Source organism: Macaca nemestrina, chromosome 9 (genome assembly GCF_043159975.1).
Source record: "Macaca nemestrina isolate mMacNem1 chromosome 9, mMacNem.hap1, whole genome shotgun sequence".
NCBI classification, from domain to species: Eukaryota; Metazoa; Chordata; class Mammalia; order Primates; family Cercopithecidae; genus Macaca; species Macaca nemestrina.
In genome coordinates, this window is record NC_092133.1 from 57,999,608 (window position 1) to 58,007,535 (window position 7,928).

A 7,928-nucleotide genomic window follows, 5' to 3' on the forward strand; every position below is an offset into this window, starting at 1 on the left:
TGACCACAAATATTTTTTATTGTAAGCCTTGAAAGTGAAGGGTTATTTAATAAATTAACACTTCAAATGCCTTTGGTTCAACTCTCAGTTTGTTCTAAGTTCAATTCTTGGCTTCCTATTCATTAACTTTAGACAGCTAGTCCTGCCTCATCTCTCTTCACCTAGAAAGCTTTAGTTCCTATCCTTTCTGTATTTTACGGTTTTACAATACTTTATTGCATTGCTATATTATAATATTTCTGCCCTTCCCCTACCCCCAAATAATCCTTTATGAGGAAGCATAGACGAAGTTTGGAATGCAGTGAAGTAAGCATAGCAGTCTTTATAGCATTTTACAAATTTCTCTTGGCCTCAGAAATCGCAAAATAATCACACAAAGAAACCTAACCCTTTGCCTGCAGGACAATGCACGGTTTTTTATTAAAAGAGGAATTTAAATTCCTTCTGTGCGCAGACTGTTTTAACTATAAAGACTTAGAAAATTAATTTTTGCCTATAATCTCTTATAGATAATACTATAAAAATAGTTCCTCTTTAAGAAGCATATTTCATGCAAATATCAAAAAGCCTTTTATCTGTGTTCAAGATTTTTTGTTCTATTTCTGTCCCTTGTTTCCTTCTCTTAGCTGAGGATCAGACTTTGGGAGCCCTGGATCTCTAGGCATGCTGCTGAGAGGCAGGGCCCAGAGGCAGGCAGCAGGTTGACTTGCTTGGCTACTTTAAAAGCAGAGAAATTGAAGAGCCCAGATTAACTTCCTACAATGTGCTGGGCACTGTGTCAAGTGCTAAGGTAAAGAAGCAGTGAATTAAAAGGACAAGCAAGGCAGGGTTCCTGCCAGAAAGATCCTGGCATCGAGCTGCATTAAGAGATCGGACTGTTGGTGCAGAATGAGAGGAAAGGCAAAGCAATACTTTTTTTTTTTTTAAGACAGGGTCTTAATCTGTTGTCCAGGCTGGAGTGCAGTGGAGAGATCTCAGCTCACTATGACCTCCATCTCCCAGGTTCAAGGGATTCTCCTGCCTCAGCCTCCCAAGTAACTGAGATTACAGTCATGCGCCACCACGCCCAGCTAATTTCTGTAATCTTTGTAGAGACGGAATTTCACCATGTTGGCCAGGCTGATCTTGAACTCCTGACCTCAGTTGATCCATCTGCCTCAGCCTCCTAAAGTGCTGGGATAACAGGCTTGAGCCACCACACCCAGCCACAATACATCTTTTAAGGAACGTTGCCCAAATTTCCCTCACTCACAGGCTGCCTTCAGGACTTTTACACATCCTAAAACCACCCATAATTGTATTTATTTAATATTTTTCTTCAAATGACTTACTTTTTTTAACTTTAATTTTGCTTTTGCTTCATTTTAAGCAATAATATAGGTGAAAGTCACTGTTTCTTGATTTTAATTGTTGTGTACTTATTTTAGTTTGTATTTTTCCTTTAATATATATTAAAAATATATATTAATACATATTTTCTCTAATACATATTAAAATAAGTACACAATGATAAAAATAAAGAAATGTTCATGTAGGTACTGCTAAAATTTATCTCAGGTACACCCCCAGTTGCCCCACAACACATAGGGAAAACCTGCCTTAAGATAAAGTAGAAGAAGCCAAAAAGAGGAAGGGAGGAAGAAGAGACAGCTAGGATTTAGCATTTGTGGAAAAAGGGTCTCCATACACACACACACCAAATGAAGCACTGAAGTCGGATGCTGAAGATGCCTTGATTCTCATTTAATGTCTTTCTGTCCCCAGAGCAGATCCCCAGAAGACCTAAGGTCCAGACTCAGCAGCATGCACTGTTTGTCAACAGGGTGCTGGTCTGGATAGATCTGCCCAGATCCATCATTCTCACGAGAACACCCATCTAAGCACACATTTTATCACTGGAGCCACATCATACGCTTTCAGCAGAAAGAAAATCAGTGCTTATTGTTACCTTCAGCTGCCACCCACGTAGTAAATTTATTGCCCACTCCTTCAGGCTGTTCAGGCTGCTATAACGAAACGCCATAGAACGGGTAGCTTATAAATAGCAGAGATTTATTTCTCACAGTTCTGGAGGCTGGGAAGTCCAAGATCGAGGCATCAGTAAAGGCCCATGTTCTGGTTCATAGATAATGCCCTCTCACTGCATCCTCACATGGAGAAAGGGACAAGAAGCTCCCTCAGGCCCATTTTATAAAAGCACTAATCCCATGATCTAATCATCTCCCAAAAGCCCCCACCTCCTAATACCATCGCTTTTGGGATTAGGATTTCAACTAATGAATTTTGAGGGGATACAAACATTGAGACAATGGCTCCCAGGAAGGGTGCAGTACTTACTCATGTCCCAAGCATTGGACATTTTGGTTCGCTAATTTTCCAAAAGGCAGCTGTTAGTGGAAAGAGCCCAGGTTGTAGAGTCAAAAAGTCTCTCTTGGAATTTCTGCCCAGCCACAGGCCAGATGTTAGATTTTGGGTAAGTTACTTAAGTCCTGTAACTCTCAACTTCCACATTTATAAAATGGAGATAATGGAGATAAAATGAAGATGCATGCTTCTAGCAATTTTCTTTTGGAAGCGAGGACAAAATGCTTAGTGTATGTAAAAGTATAATGTCTAGCACATAATTTGAAATCACACGGTAAGTATATTTTTAATATGAGCTACGCAGCATTAGAAATGACAAAATTATAGTAACGAATACTATAAAAGTAATATCAAAAATCCTTAAAATAATTTTAAAATATTGTAAATATCCAACATTTCAATTTTAATACATTCTTCTGTGTATGTGTATTCACTCTGATTTCAAGTAAGAAAAGTTACTCATGTTTATAGGAAGCAGGTTAAAAACACGGGAACATAAAATTTAGTGTGTTAGGGTTAAGAGGCAGTTTGGAGTAGAAATTAGGAGCATTATCTCTGGAGCCCACTGGGCCAGGATTTAATGCAAGCTGCACCACTTCCTAATTGTATTATCTTAGCTCATTACATTATCTCTTTCTAAGCCTCAATTCCTATCCAGAAAAATGGGAATATTAATAATAGTATCAACCTCATAGGTTGGCTTAGCTGTCTCTGGTATTTAGTAAATTCCCAATACATAGTACAGGAATTATGGTGGTAGATTATGGATGATACTTTTAACTTTAAGAAGTGATCTCTTTTTGTTCTTTAAAAACTGCAAGTAGCCAAATTACAACTACATGTTACTGAATATCTACTGCTCAACCGCAAAGTTGTGTTGTGAGAAAGAGTTAGAAAAACAAAACTACCTCCACCACTAGACTGCCCCGTCAATGCCCAGCCACACCTGGGCAGTTTGTGACCAAACCAGAGGACAAAGACCTCCCACCTAGCACAGACAAATCAGACCTAATGATCCAAGTGCTTTTTTCTCACACAGAACAAATATATCTTCAATATCCCTGGACTGTGTATCTACTACTGCCACTTCCAATTTTACTTCACAGCTGCATTGGAAAATGTTAAACTCTCTTCAATTTAGGCAGCTTTTATCTGTATTCAGACGAAGACAGAGTGTGCATCAGGGAACAACTTGACCATTAAAAAAATCCTATTTGACTACATATATTTTTATCAATTTGGGAAAGCTATCAAAGCAGGCATTTTCACTTAAAAGCTTGGAAATAAAGTTGATATTATCTGGTTGGGGGAGGGCTGGGGAAATCACTAGAGGAAAAGAAAACCCTTTTGTGTATCCAATTTCATATTGCTGTTGTCATGTACAGGATGTATATTCAAATGTGTTTGCATATTTCTAAACTGATCATACATCAAAATTAGAGCCATATTGTTTCTTTTACAGTGAAACTGTTTATATAGGAAATATTGTACCAAACATTCCCTGCCTCCACCCTGGGTTGTGACTGATTGCAGAGTGAGATAAAAGCACTTACATACACAAACACGAGAAAAGTCTATATGCATGCAAGAAATCAAAAGAAGGTGTGATTTTTAACACAAACACTATTATCAACCAAAAATAAAGAAGAAGGAAAAACAAAGATTGCTGGAGTTTATGCAAATTCTGAGAAAGCAAAAAGCATATACTTACACACTGATAGATTGAAAATTAGAGGTTGGGTTAGACAACTGCAGAATTCAGTTTGATACACAGCTCAAAACAGCTCCTGGGTGCCGTTTTATACTCATGTGACCAACTGAATTAGACTCATATACAAGCCAGAGACACGGCCCGCTAAGGGGAATCCATTTCCTAATTCACTATGGGAAACAGTAATTTAAAGCTAGCCACTTGGTTCTTTAGCGTATTTTCTGGAAGGGCTGTATCCGTTTCAATAAGTTCAGTTGAATTTTCCCTCCTCCACACTCAACCATTTTTTCCATCTTCTTCCTGCTTAAAAGCTTGGTCCCAGTACAAAGTGAAGTGGGAAGCTGGCAATTATCCTGTAAATCCGGGTTATGTTGTTAGGTCAACAGAATTGTAGATTTGATGGAGCTTAAAGGAATTTTAGAGATTATCCTATCCAACAGCTTTCAAACACTAAATATTTTGTTAATGAAATCATATGTAGAACTCCAACATATAAATTAGGTTTTACAAGTATTTCACTAGTATAACTTGGTCAAAGATTATAGAGGGAAGGAAAAAAGGTAGGGACGTGATTGTCCAAAGCCAAAGAGTCCATGAGAGATGAGAAAGTGGAGTAATGTGGAATTCCAAAGGAGAAAATGATTGCTTCTGTCTAAGCTGACCAGAAAAAACTTCATGCTGTTGGTACTAAAAGATCAACAGAATTTGGACATTCTTTCCTCCACTCACTTGCCCTTCCTTATGAAAGATGTAGGTTAGAATCGTGGTCTTCTACAAAGTCATCTAATGGACATGTACATGGGAATTTTATCAACCTGAGGAGGTTGTCACTTTCCCATAATTGTCCGTCCTTTGGATCCTGTGGCAGAGATTGCTGACCGGTCACCAAAAGTCTTTTCTTGTCTTGTGAACACAACTACTCTTCCCAGCTTCCCAATATCAGATATGGCCATGTGACTGAATTCTAAAATGATATATGGAAAGAAATGATGTGTTCCAGGCCTAGCCCATAAAACAAATTCCTCCATGCAATCCCTCATTCTCCTCTCTTTTTCTTACTATATATTGATGATGCCTAGCATGGCATGAGCTGAGAAGTGACACACAAAGGATGGCAAAGCCTCCATTAACCTGGATCCCTGAAAGACTGCATGGAGCAATGCCCCCACCATCACCATTACTAGTCAGCAATATCCACACTGGACTGTTACATGACAGAGAAGTAAAATTTCATGACACTAAACCTCCTGATATTTTAGGATTTGTTATAGCAGCTGTTACCACCCTAATACAGATATCTTTCTCTATTAGAGCCATCTCATCTTTCCCCTTCTTGCATATATTTGTATTTTTCCCAGGTGCATTTTTGTACATCGCTAAGCTTTTGTACATCATTAATTATGGAATCTCAGGAGAATAGCTACTAATCCAAGTCTCTTCGAAGGAAGAAATGTTTTCACATAGGTGTTTGAAACTCCTCTGGGTGCCATTTTTTTATAGATAAAGAAGAGCATGGAATAGACATGGGCAAAGCCTCTTCCTATCACGAAAAGTCTGCTTCTATGAGGCAGTGACAAAGTTGTCAATGATAGCATGCATTGGTATAATGGAAAAGTTACCAGATTCAGAGTCAGATAACCTCAGGCACATCACCTAATCTTCCAGTTTCCTCACTGTAAAATAAGGATAAAAATACCAGCTTTGCACAAGGTGTTGGTTATTCACTCAACGGCCATTAATGAGGTACCAATTAGGGTCTATTGCCAAAGAATGTTTATCTGGAGGTTCTTTGTAAGCCAACAGTGGTTGATGATTACGTTTACATATCTCTTTAGCTAGCTAGGTTCTTGATAATGTGGGCCAGTGCTGGAAACTAGTAAAAGAGGTATAAATATGCAATACTATTTTATCCAAAGGATTCCAATTTTCTATCTTGGAGACTGCAAAAAGGGGTTTCATAAAATTGGCTGTATATCCCATTGGCCACTTTGCCTTTTCCCCAGTTTAGAAACTCTAGGTTTGATTCCCCACCCCAACCATGTGCACCAGCATCACCAACACTAGATACCTTTCTCTTTTACAAAGTCTACCACTCCCCAGGCGTGCCAAATAGGCAAAACTCAGAATGCCAGCTAACAGTGGGCAGAGAGCAGAGGACGTCATTCTGCATTGCTGCGCAGAATTGCCTTCAAAGTCAGCATGTCACTCACCAAGGAAGCTCCACCGGCATTCAGTGGGGAGATCTCAACCCTCCATCTCTCGCTAGATTTGGAGGCCATATAAAATCCAGAAGCCAAAGAGCGCCATTCTCTCATGACCACCCATCAGTTCTACCACGGTCATTGTCCAAGAAGGCTGCCATCTTACCTCAGACCTGGGATCAGTGGCTATCAGGACAGAACAGGATAGTACAGGAAGGCAAGCTGTCAGGCTGTTAACTGGTTCCTTTTTTTTTCTCTTCCAGAGTACATTTCAGTTTCAGAAAAAGCTCTGCAACTGCAACTAAACACTTACATAAAGGTTTGTAAACCTCTGAAACAAGTGCCATGAGGCAAGTGACTTACTTCAAACTTCAATTTTCTCAACTGTAAAAGGTGAGTAATAATATGTTGTTTTTTTCTGCCACATGAGGATTGTTTGAAGCACAAATGAAATCGTTTCAACCATGGACAAATCTAGGAGGTTTTATCATTATATCTTAATTGCTATCTTACTGAAGGCCAGCACCAAGCCCTAGAGCTCAAAATCATGTCATTGACAGGGCATATTCTAGGTCAATCATACTGAATATAAGACTACTTTCTTTTAGATTTTAAATATGCAGGATCTCTTCAAAATTCAAAATTAAAGCCTTGAATAATAATAAAGCCTCAGGAATCCAGACACTGCAGATTCAAAATTTATCACTCCATAGAGAGAGCTAAACTGAAATGAACCTTTGCACCAATTATAAAATAAGAACTTAATGTATAAACAAAGTTTCGAGCAGAGTATTGGCCCTACTTGTGAGTAAGTCTTCAAAGCCTTTTGCTCAGAGCTTTCAAAAATATTTTCAAAGCAACCTCTTCCTATAAATAAGTGATAAAGCTATTCTGAAATGTTCTTACCTCTTTGTTATGGCAAGTCCCATAAGGGCCTATTCATGAAGATTTTGTTAACTGAGTTTTCTTAATTAAAAATGCATTTGCCTAAGATACTCTATAATTTAACTTTGTGCTATGAATAAAAATCACCTTTCACTGAGTGCTCACTGATGTCAGGCTACTGTTATAAGGATGTTCACACACATCATCTCACTTAACCCTATGACGACCTTGTGATGTACTGTGGACATGATTATTTCCTTTTTACCCACAGGAAAGCCAGGCTCAGAGATTTTAAGTAACTTGTCCAGTGCCCTGAAACTAGAAAGTGATAAAGCAGAGACATTATACAAACCAAGAATTATCTGATTCCAAAGCCCTTTCTCCTGCCATTTTTCTACTTTGCCTCTTAAGATTTACCTTTTATCTAGTTAGCCCAACTTAGTAGGAACTTTGGTACAATGAAATATAATAAAAAGGTTAGTCTCCACACCATCAGCTGGCATGCTCCTAGAAAGGAACAGCCACCTCTGACCAAATCTTTATTAAGTCCATTCAGCCTGACTAGGTGTCATCATCTGTGGATGCCACAGGGAATTTTGATATTCACAATGACTTCCAAGCTCCCCTCATTGTCAGACAACTGATAAGCTTGAGAAGCAACCTGTGTTGAGGTAACAAAATCACTAGCAAGTGGGAAGTGGTCATGGGAAGGTTAACTCAGGGGCTATTAGGCTCATCTGCCATCTTCCCTTTGACCCTCTACTGAC